General features: G+C 44.8%; 1 long non-coding RNA gene across 13 annotated transcripts in view; it reads right to left on the reverse strand.

The window, feature by feature from the left end:
- Positions 1-14,747, reverse strand: part of LOC118362255 (uncharacterized) — an 82,236-nt gene that overhangs the window by 16,835 nt on the left and 50,654 nt on the right. For 11 of the 13 annotated variants that reach the window (XR_008086037.1, XR_008086032.1, XR_008086031.1 and 8 more), the window contains exon 3: positions 12,893-13,050. The exons of the other annotated variants lie outside the window; for them this stretch is intronic. This is a non-coding gene — a long non-coding RNA (uncharacterized LOC118362255). The remainder of the gene's footprint in view (positions 1-12,892; positions 13,051-14,747) is intronic. 13 annotated transcript variants of the gene reach the window in all.

Consider the following 14,747-nt stretch of genomic DNA (forward strand, 5'->3'; position numbering starts at 1 on the left):
CCGTGCTGCTGCTCCAGTTTCAACTGTTCTGCCTGCGGCTATGGAACCCTGACCTGTTCACCGGACGTGCTACCTGTCCAAGACCTGCTGTTTTCAACTGTCTAGAGACAGCAGGAGCGGTAGAGATACTCTAAATGATCGGCTATGAAAAGCCAACTGACATTTACTCCTGAGGTGCTGACTTGTTGCGCCCTTGACAACTACTGTGATTATTATTATTTGACCATGCCGGTCATTTATGAACATTTGAACATCTTGGCCATGTTTTGTTATAATCTCCACCCGGCACAGCCAGAAGAGGACTGGCCACCCCTCATAGCCTGGTTCCTCTCTAGGTTTCTTCCAAGGTTCTGGCCTTTCTAGGGAGTTTTCCCTAGCCATCGTGCTTCTACACCTGCATTGCTTGCTTTTTGGGGTTTTAGGCTGGGTTTCTGTACAGCACTTTGATATATCAGCTGATGTAAGAAGGGCTATATAAATACATTTGATTTGATTTTGATTCATTGGTAAGAGGAAACAAAGTTCTCTGGTGTTCATTGGTAAGAGGAAACAAAGATCTCTGGTGTTCATTGGTAAGAGGCAACAAAGATCTCTGGTGTTCATTGGTAAGAGGAAACAAAGAATAATGCACCAGACGAGACCCGTAAGCAATGCACCGGACGAGACCCGTAAGAAATGCACCGGACGAGACCCGTAAACAATAGACAGGACGAGACCCGTAAACAATGCACCGGACGAGACCCGTAAACAATGCACCGGACGAGACCCGTAAACAATGCACCGGACGAGACCCGTAAACAATGCACCAGACGAGACCCGTAAACAATGCACCAGACGAGACCCGTAAACAATAGACAGGACGAGACCCGTAAACAATGCACCGGACGAGACCCGTAAACAATGCACCGGACGAGACCCGTAAACAATGCACCAGACGAGACCCGTAAACAATGCACCAGACGAGACCCGTAAACAATGCACCGGACGAGACCCGTAAACAATGCACCGGACGAGACCCGTAAACAATGCACCGGATGAGACCCGTAAACAATGCACCGGACGAGACCCGTAAACAATGCACCGGACGAGACCCGTAAACAATGCACCGGACGAGACCCGTAAACAATGCACCAGACGAGACCCGTAAACAATGCACCGGACGAGACCCGTAAACAATGCACCAGACGAGACCCGTAAACAATGCACCGGACGAGACCCGTAAACAATGACGAGACCTGTAAACAATACACAGGACGAGACCCGTAAAACAATGAATAGACCTGTAAACAATGCACCGGACGAGACCCGTAAAACAATGAATAGACCTGTAAACAATGCACCGGACAAGACCCGTAAAACAATGACGAGACCTGTAAACAATGCACCGGACGAGACCCGTAAACAATGCACCAGACGAGACCCGTAAACAATGCACCGGACGAGACCCGTAAACAATGACGAGACCTGTAAACAATGCACCAGACGAGACCTGTAAACAATGCACCAGACGAGACCCGTAAACAATGCACCAGACGAGACCCGTAAACAATGCACCGGACGAGACCCGTAAACAATGACGAGACCTGTAAACAATGCACCGGACAAGACCCGTAAATAATGACGAGACCTGTAAACAATGCACCTGACGAGACCCGTAAACAATGCACCGGACGAGACCAGTAAACAATGCACCGGACGAGACCTGTAGTAACAATTGCACAATACTACACGGGACGAGACCTGTAATAAGAGATTTATCCTCGCTCTTTTGTTTGGGTTAAATCCCTGTATTGTTTTTGTATACGTGTCTGTTTTGGGTTTTGTCCCTGTACCTTTTCATGGCATGTTGTATTTTTGGGTAGAGTATTAAAAACCTCTTACTACGTATTCCTGCGCCTGTCTCCAATCATTTATACAATGTGACAGGTGTTCATTGGTAAGGGGAAACAACGATCTCTGGCGTTCATTGGTAAGGGGGAAACAACGATCTCTGGCGTTCATTGGTAAGGGGGAAACAACGATCTCTGGCGTTCATTGGTAAGGGGGAAACAACGATCTCTGGCGTTCATTGGTAAGGGGGAAACAAAGCAAAAAGATCATGTTAGGAGAAGAGAGGCCCCTCTATGCTCATCACAGATGCAACAAGGTGTCAGGCTCCCATCTCTTCCATTCTACTCTTCTCTTCTCCTCTCCTCTCTGTAGCTCAGCCTGTTCGTGCATATCTAGGTCACCGAGGCCTAGCCTACTTAGAGCTTCCTAGACTTATGTAATAATTCAGAGAAACGTTACATAAGCGGGGGAGAGAAAGCCTGCCTGCCTGCCTGCCCTGTGTGTGTCTCTCTCTTTCTTCATCATAAAGGAAAAGGGGGGGGATGAAAAATGTAGCGTTTGTGCACCGAGCCACAGAGAGAGAGGGCTTCGCACCGAGCCACAGAGAGAGAGGGCTTCAAATGAAAAGGGTGACTTTGCCTTTGACATGTTTTTTTTCTTCTCCTGCCCTCGTCATTGGTTTTAAAGGAGAGGTTCACCTTGCCCTCGTCATTGGTTTTAAAGGAGAGGTTCACCTAGCCCTCGTCATTGGTTTTAAAGGAGAGGTTCACCTTTCCCTCGTCATTGGTTTTAAAAGGAGAGGTTCACCCTGCCCTCGTCATTGGTTTTAAAAGGAGAGGTTCACCTTGCCCTCGTCATTGGTTTTAAAGGAGAGGTTCACCTTGCCCTCGTCATTGGTTTTAAAGGAGAGGTTCACCTTGCCCTCGTCATTGGTTTTAAAGGAGAGGTTCACCTTGCCCTCGTCATTGGTTTTAAAGGAGAGGTTCACCTAGCCCTCGTCATTGGTTTTAAAGGAGAGGTTCACCTTGCCCTCGTCATTGGTTTTAAAAGGAGAGGTTCACCCTGCCCTCGTCATTGGTTTTAAAAGGAGAGTTTCACCTTGCCCTCGTCATTGGTTTTAAAGGAGAGGTTCACCTTGCCCTCGTCATTGGTTTTAAAGGAGAGGTTCACCTTGCCCTCGTCATTGGTTTTAAAGGAGAGGTTCACCTTGCCCTCGTCATTGGTTTTAAAGGAGAGGTTCACCTTGCCCTCGTCATTGGTTTTAAAAGGAGAGGTTCACCCTGCCCTCGTCATTGGTTTTAAAAGGAGAGGTTCACCTTGCCCTCGTCATTGGTTTTAAAGGAGAGGTTCACCTTGCCCTCGTTATTGGTTTTAATGGTGAGGGTGTGCCTTGCCCTCGTCTCGGGTTTAATGGAGAGGTTCGCCCTGCCCTTGTCATTGGTTTTAAGAGAGGTTCACCCTGCCCTCGTCATTGGTTTTAAAGGAGAGGTTCACCCTGCCCTCGTCATTGGTTTTAAAGGAGAGGTTCGCCCTGCCCTCACCATTGGTTTTAAAGGAGAGGTTTACCCTACCCTCGTCATTGGTTTTAAAGGGGAGGTTCACCCTGCCCTCGTCATTGGTTTTAAAAGGAGAGGTTCGCCCTGCCCTCACCATTGGTTTTAAAGGAGAGGTTTACCCTACCCTCGTCATTGGTTTTAAAGGGGAGAGTCACCCTGCCCTCGTCATTGGTTTTAAAAAGAGAGGTTCACCCTGCCCTCACCATTGGTTTTAAAAGGAGAGGTTCGCCCTGCCCTCACCATTGGTTTTAAAAGGAGAGGTTCACCCTGCCCTCACCATTGGTTTTAAAAGGAGAGGTTCACCCTGCCCTCGTCATTGGTTTTAAAAGGAGAGGTTCGCCCTGCCCTCACCATTGGTTTTAAAGGAGAGGTTTACCCTACCCTCGTCATTGGTTTTAAAGGGGAGAGTCACCCTGCCCTCGTCATTGGTTTTAAAGGAGAGGTTCACCTTGCCCTCGTTATTGGTTTTAATGGGAAGGTGTGCCTTGCCCTCGTCTATGGTTTTAATGGAGAGGTTCGCGCTGCCCTCGTCATAGTAAAAAATAAAAATAAATGTATTTCAATAATTGTAAAAAAAAATGTTTTTACCCCTTTTCTCCCCAATTTTGTGGCAACCAATTGGTAGTTACAGTCTTGTCTCATCGCTGCAACTCCCGGCTCCCGATCGAGAGCCAACCAAGCCGTACTGCTTCTTGACACAATATCCACTTAACCCAGAAGCCAGCCGCACCAATGTGTCGGAGGAAACACCGTATACCTGGCGACCGTGTCAGCATGCAATGTGCCCGGCCCGCCATAGTAGTCGCTTGTGCGCGATGGGACAAAGACATCCATGCCGGCCAAACCCTCTCCTAACCCGGACAACGCTAGGCCAATTGTGTGCCGGTTCATGGGTCTCCCAGGAGTGGCCAGCTGCGACAGAGCCTGGACTTGTATCCAGAATCTAGTGGCACAGCTAGCACTGCGATGCAGTGCCTTAGACCACTGCACCACTCGGGAGGCCCTCGTCATTGGTTTCAAAGGTGAGGTTCATCCTGCCCTCATCATTATTTTTAAAGGTGAGGTTCACCTTGCCATCGTCATTGGTTTCAAAGGTGACGGCAGGAGGGGAGAGAAGAGCAGGGCAGGCGAACGAACGGCCTTTACGATTTAGGCCATGTAACTAAGCCCTGGATAATGTCATCGGACCTCTGAATGTGCTGAGAGTCAATCGGCCGAGAGAGAGAGAGAGAGAAAATAGGGCAGTCGAGCTCCTCTTATGAAAGCCCCCCGTTGGAGAATTGATTATAGGGATAGCGGATTGGTCTGAGGGAAATATAAACGGTGGTGAAATCAAGGTACCACCCATTCAGATCATTTCCATTTCAAACTGTTGAAACAGCAGTTCATTGCGAGCTATAAATGCAAGGCTGATTGTGAAGTTGTTTGTGAATAACACTTTGGTGAGATGGATGACCACAAATACGTCCTTGTCTAAATGTACCTGTTTGTGCTGTTGACAATGTGACAGGGAACAAGCCCACAGAACATGGGGGCTTATTTGTTGGCCCAAATCTCCATGGTGATTCAGTATCAAACAAGAGAACTGGCTGGCACGACGTCTTGTTAACTTGTGGAGGAAACACTCTGAAATAGCTGTGATGTTTCTCATGAAATAGATCCCTAGCAACAACAGAAAACAACGTTTCCTACAACAATGTACCAACGTCTATTTCCCCACCATGCTAAGGATAATTTGTATCATTAGTAAAATACGATAATCAGAGAGATAAGCACATGCTGACATTTACCTTTCATTCAAAGACAATAGCTGATATTCAGCCCTTAAGAGCTCTAGGTTTGTTTCAGCAGGTGGTCTAGTTCTTTCTTTATACAAGTACAGTCATCCGATCATGGCACTGTAGCCTAAATTCTCCCTTATGTGTCCAAAACTGACCCAGTAGCCTAAGCACAGGACTTTCCGTCTTTCCACACTAATCTTCGACCCAATTCCCGGGATTTGGACAGCGTCAGAGGTGTTGAGCAAGTTAGCAAATGGTACAAATATTTTCCAGTTACCTTTTACTGAAATTAGTATTATAACATACTGCTGTACGGAATCAGATGTTATGTGCTCTGTGTGAATTGGATCTTGTACTGATAAAACAAACTAGGCATCTCATGGGGACCTTAGTTGCCTCAAAGGGACATGACAAATCAAAACATGCCATTGAAAGTTTAGCACTTGATAATAGAGGAAGCAAGTGTAGTAGTACACAGTGGGGCTTTCTAGGACACCAACCATCGCTACAGCGCTTTGTTCCTGCTCCATTCAGTCTTATTCAATAGGGCACAGCGTAGCACAACACTTTGCAATGGAAAACGAAATTAGTGTTTCCTACTGAACAAGTTCAAGTAGTCCCACCCCGGACTCAAGTCAGTTTTGCTCCGTTTTGCTCCTAATGACTAGGCTATGACCCAGGTGTGTGACACACAAGGCTGACCCTCTGTGTACCTTTTCTACCTTCTGTCAATGAGGATCAGATCCCGTGGAAGAAGAGATACCCAAATCCTTTTGAGCTGACAGAAAACATTTCTTTATTACTGCACTGCCGACTAAGCCCACAAAAGCCATTTCTACTAGGTCAGCAGAAAGATATAGTGTATCTCCAACAGTATGTGTATATGCCTTCAAATTGGTGGATTCAGCTATTTCAGCCACACCGGTTGCTGAAAAGTGAATAAAATCGAGCACACAGCCATGCAATCTCCATAGACAGACATTGGCAGTATTAATGGTATGGAGACACACCTTAAAATGAGTGCATTCAGCTATTTTAGCAACACCCGTTCCTGACAGGCGAATAAAAACGAGCACACAGCCATGCAATCTCCATTACAGACATTGGTAGTAGAATGGTATGTGGACACGCCTTCAAATGAGTGCATTCAGCTATTTCAGCCAGACCCATTGCTGACAGGTGAATAAAATCGAGCACATCTCCATAGACAGACATTGGCAGTAGAATGGCCTTACTGAAGAGCTCAGTGACCTTCAGCGTGGCACCCTCATAGGATGCCGCCTTTCCAACAAGTCAGTTCGTCAAATTTTTGCCCTGCTAGACCTATAAATTCTGTTTTGATATACTGAATGATATACTGCTTTCCCGGGAACAGGCCCAGATCCCGGTCATTTGCGTGAAGAGAAGGTGGAGAAAACGGGGCCAGAGGGCGGGCTGCCATCGAATAAACCCCAACTGCCTGTCACGCCTTGGTCTTTGTATTTTTTGTTTTCTTTAATTATTTGTTCAGGCCAGGGTGTGACATGGGGTTATTGTATTGTCGTATTGGGGTTTTTGTAAGCATTGGGATTGTGGTTGATTAGGGGTGTGTCTAGTATAGGCTTGGCTGCCTGAGGCGGTTCTCAATCAGAGTCAGGTGATTCTTGTTGTCTCTGATGGGGAACCGTATTTAGGTAGCCTGGGTTTCACTTTGTATTTCGTGGGTGATTGTTCCTGTCTCTGTGTAGTTTCACCAGATAGGCTGTAATTAGGTTTCACGTTCCGTTTTGTTGTTTTGTATTTGTATCAGTTATTTCATGTACCGCGATTCATTCATTAAAGACATGAGTAACCACCACGCTGCATTTCGGTCCAACTCTCTTTCAACAAACGAAGAACGACGTTACACTGCCTTCCATTCTGTCAGCAAACGAGCAAACTTTGGACAATAAAATCAATGACCTATGTGGAAAATGAATCTACCAACGAGACATTCAAAACTTGTAATATCTTAGTCGTGGCTGAACGACAACATTATCAACATTCAGCTGGCTGGTTAAACGCTGTATCAGCAGGATAGAACAGCAGCCTCTGGTAAGACAAGGGGCGGTGGACTATGTATTTTTGTAAATAACAGCTAGTGCACGATATCTAAGGAAATCTCAAGGTTTTGCTCGCCTGAGGTAGAGTATATCATGATAAGCTGTAGACCACAGTATCTACCTATAGAGTTTTTATCTGTATTTTTCATAGCTATCTACATACCACCACAGACTGATGCTGGCACTAAGAACGCACTCAATTCCACCATAAGCAAACAGGAAAACGCTCACCCAGAGGCGGCGCTCCTAGTGGCCGGGGACTACAATGCAGGGAACCTTACCAAAATTCTATCAGCATGTTAAATGTGCAACCAGAGGGGGAAAAAACTGGACCACTTTCAGTCCACACACAGAGACGCATACAAAGCTCTCCCTCGCCCTCCATTTGACAAATCTGACCATAATTATTAGGGATGCATGATATATCTGATGAACATATCGGAATTGTCCGATATTAGCAAAAAATGCCATTATCGGTATCGGCCGATGTCTAGTTTAATGCCGGTGTGCAAAACTGATGTCAAAGCTGACGTGCATACCTATATAACATAAGTACATGACGTAATGACGCCATGTGAAATGTTGCGCTGTATGTGCAACACAGTATTCCTAAACTAGTGTGTGTGGATCGAGCAGTCAATAAGACGAGCAGTCATTTGAAAAAATAACAACATTTCGAAGAGGCAACTCAAAGGCGAAACCCATTAAAGCCAAGATAATGGAATTCATTGTTCTTGACAATCAACCGTTCTCTGTCGTGGGTGACTGGTTGAGCACCGGTACACACTATCAAGTGCACTATTTTTCAGATGTTGCCCTACTGGAAGTTACACCGTAATAGCGTCACTGCTATTAGCTTCACGACATACATACTATGGAATGCTGTTTGTGTCACGTTCTGACCATAGTTCTTGTGTGTTTTCCTTGTTTTAGTGTTGGTCAAGACGTGAACTGGGTGGGCATTCTATGTTGTGTGTCTGGTTTGTCTATTTCTATGTTTGGCCTGATATGGTTCTCGATCAGAGGCAGGTGTTAGTCATTGTCTCTGATTGGGAACCATATTTAGGTAGCCTGTTTTGTGTTGGGTTTTGTGGGTGGTTGTTTCCTGTCTTTGTGTTTTATGCACCAGTTAGGACTGTTTCGGTTTTCATGTTTATTGTTTTGTATCCTGTTCATGTTTGAGTTACCTTATTAAATTAACATGAACTCTAACCACACTGCGTTTTGGTCCGCCTCTCCTTCCCAGGAAGAAAGCCGTTACAGTTTGCGTCTTTGCGTGTCAAAGAAAATACAGCAGCACTGTCAAAGCTGTACAAAAACAGTAAGCAAACACCGGCCACGAACGATGTGTTTACAATACCCGCGTTGGTAATAAAGCATCATTTGTTTGACCGCAACTTCTGGGGTAGCTAGCTAGCTTTAGCTTGGTACCTAGCTAGCACCAATACAACCAGCCAGAAAATAATGACCAGTAGAAACTGCTGTGATTTTCATTATTCTTAGCAATGATTTCAAATCAAATCAAATTTTATTTGTCACATACACATGGTTAGCAGATGTTAATGCGAGTGTAGCGAAATGCTTGTGCTTCTAGTTCCGACAATGCAGTAATAACCATCAACTAATCTAACTAACAATTCCAAAACTACTGTCTTATACACACAAGTGTAGGGGGATAAAGAATATGTACATAAAGATATATGAATGAGTGATGGTACAGAGCGGCATAGGCAAGATACAGTAGATGGTATCGAGTACAGAATATACATATGAGATGAGTATGTAAACAAAGTGGCATAGTTAAAGTGGCTAGTGATACATGTATTACATAAAGATGCAGTAGATGATATAGAGTACAGTATATACGTATACATATGAGATTAATAATGTAGGGTATGTAAACATTATATTAGGTAGCATTGTTTAAAGTGGCTAGTGATATATTTTACATAATTTCCCATCAATTCCCATTATTAAAGTGGCTGGAGTTGAGTCAGTGTGTTGGCAGCAGCCACTCAATGTTAGTGGTGGCTGTTTAACAGTCTGATGTCCTTGAGATAGAAGCTGTTTTTCAGTCTCTCGGTCCCAGCTTTGATGCACCTGTACTGAACTCGCCTTCTGGATGATAGCGGGGTGAACAGGCAGTGGCTCGGGTGGTTGTTGTCCTTGATGATCTTTATGGTCTTCCTGTAACATCGGGTGGTGTAGGTGTCCTGGAGGGCAGGTAGTTTGCCCCCGGTGATGCGTTGTGCAGACCTCACATTTTGCCAGCCCTGGTTGCGCAATCGATATGCTGATACAATTTAGGGAGTCTTGTTTTCAGATTAGCCTTGTTAAAATCCCCAGCTACAATGAATGCAGCCTCAGGATGTATGGATTCCAGTTTGCAAAGAGTCAAATAAAGTTTGTTCAGAGCCATCGATGTGTCTGCTTGGGGGGGAATATATACGGCTGTGATTATAATCGAAGAGAATTCCCTTGGTAGATAATGCGGTCGACATTTGATTGTGAGGAATTCTGAATCAGGTGAACAGAAGGACTTGAGTTCCTGTATGTTGTTGTGGCCACACCACGTCCCGTTAACCATGAAGCATACGCTCCCGCCCCTCTTCTTACCAGAAAGATGTTTGTTTCTGTCGGCGCGATGCGTGGAGAAACCAGCTGGCTGCACCGACTCCAATAGCGTCTCTCCAGTGAGCCATGTTTCCATGAAGCAAAGAACGTTACAGTCTCTGATGTCCCTCTGGAATGCTACCCTTGCTCGGATTTCATCAACCTTGTTGTCAAGAGACTGGACATTGGCGAGAAGTATACTAGGGAGTGGTGCACGATGTGCCCGTCTCTGGAGTCTGACCAGAAGACCGCTTCGTTTCCCTCTTTTCCGAAGTCGTTTTTTGGGATCGCCGGCTGGGATCCATTCCGTTGTCCTGGGTGAAAGGCAGAACACAGGATCCGCTTCTCGAAAGTCATATTCTTGGTCGTACTGATGGTGAGTTGACGCTGCTCTTATATTCAGTAGTTCTTCTCGACTGTATGTAATGAAACCTAAGATGACCTGGGGTACTAATGTAAGAAATAACACGTAAAAAAAAAAAAAAACTGCATAGTTTCCTCGGAACGCGAAGCAAGGCGGCCATCTCTGTCGGCGCCGGAAGTGCAAAAAATGTATGAACGTGTTCAATTATTATGTGACATGCAATCATATTCAGGTCCTGATTGGTCAACAAACTTATTTGACACATCAAATAGTGTTCTTTCAAACAGCGTTCCATAGAAATCCTGGTTGAGAATGAAACGACTGAACAAATGAACAATGAAACAGCACAGCAAGTAGGTGAAAGAAATAGGTTTTGAATATGTTTTACTGGTAATGGGGACATACGTAAATGCCAGCAAAATTACTTTTTGGTCAGTGTGGTGTGGTGTGTGTGTGTAACCTGGTGTGGTGTGTGTGTGTAAGTCAGTTAAGAAGAAATTCTTATTTACGGCCTACCCCGGCCAAACCCGGACAATGCTGGGCCAATTGTGCGCTGCCCTATGGGACTCCCAATCACGACCGGCTATGATACAGCCTGGATTCGAACCAGGGACTGTAGTGACACCTCTTGCACTGAGATGTAGTCCCTTAGACTGCTGCGTTTACTAGAATGCTTAAAAGGCCGCTAAAATTTTAAGTATTGGTTATCTGTATCGTTTTTTGGGGAAAAGAAAATATTGGATATCAGTATCAGCCAAAGATGTAATATCGGTGCATCACTAATGAGTATATCCTCTTAATTCCTGCTTACAAGCAAACATTTAAGTAGGAAGCACCAGTGACTCGATCAATAAAAAGTGGTCAGATGAAGCAGATGCTAAGCTACAGGACTGTTTTGCTAGCACAGACTGGAATATGTTTCGGGATTCCTCATAAAGCATTGAGGAATACGCCACATCAGTCATTGGCTTCATCAATAAGTGCATCGATGACATCGTCCCAACAGTGACCATACGTACATACCCCAACCAGAAGCCATGGATTACCGGCAACATCCACACTAAGCTAAAGGCTCGAGCTGCCACTTTCAACGAGAGGGACTCTAACTCGGAAGCTTATAAGAAATCCCACCATGCCCTCCGATGAACCATCAAACAGGCAGAGTCAATCAGGCCTTTATGGTAGAGCCAGACAGAAGCCGCTCCTCAGTAAAAGGCACATGACAATCAGCTTGGAGTTTGCCGAAAGGCACCTAAAAACTCTCAGACCATGAGAAACAAGATTCTCTGGTCTGATGAAACAAAGATTGAACTCTTTGGCCTGAATGCCAAGCGTCACGTCTAGAAGAAACCTGGCACCATCCCTACGGTGTATCATGGTGGTGGCAGTATCATGCTGTGGGGATGTTTTTCAGCGACAGGGACTGTGAGACTAGTCAGGATCGAGGGAGAGATGAATGGAGCAAAGTTCAGAGAGATCCTTGATGAAAACTTGCTCCAGAGCACTCAGGACCTCAGACTGGGGTGAAGGTTCACCTTCCAACAGGAAGTTCTGGACTGGGTTTGATTTAGTTTTTGTTGTTTTAAATATTAAAATGTTGTTAATTATCTTTAAACTTCCATTGGTTGAAAGCTCATTGCTCAGTTATCACTTATCACTTGGTTCATGTAAATTCTGTAGTTGCCCCTTTAAAACATCCTACGGTCAACATCTCCATAGTGTTCACATTTCTCTCATGTAAATGTTGTAGGAAGATAAAAATATATAATAAACTATTTATTTGGGAAAAATTCAGTCTTTTCTCTTTTCTTCATTAGCATGCTGATGATTTTAAGGTTAATATTGTGAGACTGTATAATGTTTTCATTGCGAGATGGATCAGAACATTGTATTGGATTTATTTTTATCTGTTAAGAAATTGAATACGTTGTTTAGTAAATGTAATACATTTAGTATGATTATGTGAGAAGCAAGTTATTTAAAGTTAAATGTGATTTGATTTATGTATATACAACATTTCAAGGTTAACACAGTATCCAAAAACCGGATCTAATTGCATACTCAAATTGAGTTTGCAGCAAACAGTACAATGTTTGCCACAAATTTCCCAGAATTGTTTGCCAGAAGTACAGAAGTCGCCGTAAATTTGCCGCAATAGTTTGCCACAAAACTAATTTTCATGTGAAAATATTACCGGCAAATTGGCTAAAGGTTTGCCATGTGCTGCTGGCGGTGGTGTTAACCAGTAGACCACCCCAGGACCATAGACCTACATGTGCTGCTGGCGGTGGTGTTAACCAGTAGACCACCCCAGGACCATAGACCTACATGTGCTGCTGGCAGTGGTATTAACCAGTAGACCAAGCCAGGACCATAGACCTACATGTGCTGCTGGCGGTGGTGTTAACCAGTAGACCACCCCAGGACCATAGACCTACATGTGCTGCTGGCGGTGGTGTTAACCAGTAGACCACCCCAGGACCATAGACCTACATGTGCTGCTGGCGGTGGTGTTAACCAGTAGACCACCCCAGGACCATAGACCTACATGTGCTGCTGGCGGTGGTATTAACCAGTAGACCACCCCAGGACCATAGACCTACATGTGCTGCTGGCGGTGGTGTTAACCAGTAGACCACCCCAGGACTATAGATGTTGTATTTTTACCTCCAGCTGCTCCTTCTGGAGGTATCCTGCCGAGGCCCATAAAGGTCATGAGCTTCACCAGGGCAGATGGTGGTTCAACATGGCAGCGATCTCCTGCATGCTCTCGTGGAATGACGAAAATATCATCACATGCATTCTCACTTCCAGGGACCCGGAACCTGGACCAATCAAAGAAGAGCGAGAGAGAGAAGGTACTTACAACTAATGAAAAAAGGCGACAAGCAGCACTCACTTCATATAGTTTTCACTTTTGGTAACATGTCCTACTAAAAAAGACACTGCATACGTTTCGGTTTGCACCTTCCTTGGTACATGTGTGTACTTACAACCAATCAACTGCTTATTTAATGCATACACCCCTACTCAAACAAATATGGAAAAACAAGATCTGGAGCAAGTTGTGGCTTCAACTGTGCCACTCGCTGTTGCTGTTGTCCTCGGCTTTAGTTAAATATCTTAAAAGGATGATTCATGGCTAAAGGACCGAGTGCAGTTAGCTGCTACTAATAAGAGAGAGTGAAGTACTGGTGCCAGAGCTCTCAGCCCACATTTTAAAATGTCCTAGCATCTCCTCCTCCAGCTTCTGTAGTTTAGAGTGGCTGTAGATGAAGGGCCTGGAAGCAAAGGGCAATCAGGTCAATACTGGCCAATCCAGCCAATCAGGGCATAAGACATCCTTCATAATAAGCAGCATTCACAATTAGGAGAAGCGTCTAAAGGTTAACTTTACAGCCCGCAGTTGAACAGGTAGTTTGAAAATGACTTGTTACAACTGTAATTTACCGTCAGTATCTTTGAGATTCATTGACACAAGCATCACTATGTACTATTTGGTACGAGGTAGTTACCAATGGTGGGAAATTCTTTGAGGTACCCTCTTTGGTTTCCTGGAGCGTTTGTGAGAATCCTACAGAATACGCTTTGCTTTCTCAAGACCTGAAAATAACCGTTTAAGGGTGCGATTAGCAAGACACACGTTCTACATGACGTCAGCGAGCTAACTTGTTTACAACGGGCAAAGAAGGGGGGCTCCTGCCTTTGGTTCCCTGGAGGAAGAGGAAGTGAAGGCCCATCTGAAGCAGCAGCTTGTAGTCATGGTACTGGGAACCTGGGAAATGTCCTGTGCTGAGACCCCTGTCAACACCAAGGATCACCAAGACGTGCTCCTTGACATAATTTGACATTTGACATTATATTTCCATGCAACGTGGTCATTTAAAAAAAAATGTTATTTCACCTTTATTTAACCAGGTAGGCTAGTTGAGAACAAGTTCTCATTTACAACTGCGACCTGGCCAAGATAAAGCATAGCAGTGTGAACAGACAACAGAGTTACACATGGAGTAAACTATTAACAAGTCAATAATACAGTAGAAAAAAGGAGAGTCTATATACATTGTGTGCAAAAGGCATGAGGAGGTAGGCGAATAATTACAAATTTGCAGATTAACACTGGAGTGATAAATGATCAGATGGTCATGTACAGGTAGAGATATTGGTGTGCAAAAGAGCAGAACATAAAATAAATAAAAACAGTATGGGGATGAGGTAGGTAAAAATGGGTGGGCTATTTACCGATAGACTTATGTACAGCGGCAGCGATCGGTTAGCTGCTCAGATAGCAGATGTTTGAAGTTGGTGAGGGAGATAAGTCTCCAACTTCAGCGATTTTTGCAATTCGTTCCAGTCACAGGCAGCAGAGAACTGGAACGAAAGGCGGCCAAATGAGGTGTTGGCTTTAGGGATGATCAGTGAGATACACCTGCTGGAGCGCGTGCTACGGATGGGTGTTGCCACCGTGACCAGTGAACTGAGATAAGGCGGAGCTTTACCTAGCATGGACTTGTAGATGTCC

The sequence above is a fragment of the Oncorhynchus keta genome, chromosome 29 (assembly GCF_023373465.1).
Source record: "Oncorhynchus keta strain PuntledgeMale-10-30-2019 chromosome 29, Oket_V2, whole genome shotgun sequence".
Lineage (NCBI taxonomy): Eukaryota > Metazoa > Chordata > Actinopteri > Salmoniformes > Salmonidae > Oncorhynchus > Oncorhynchus keta.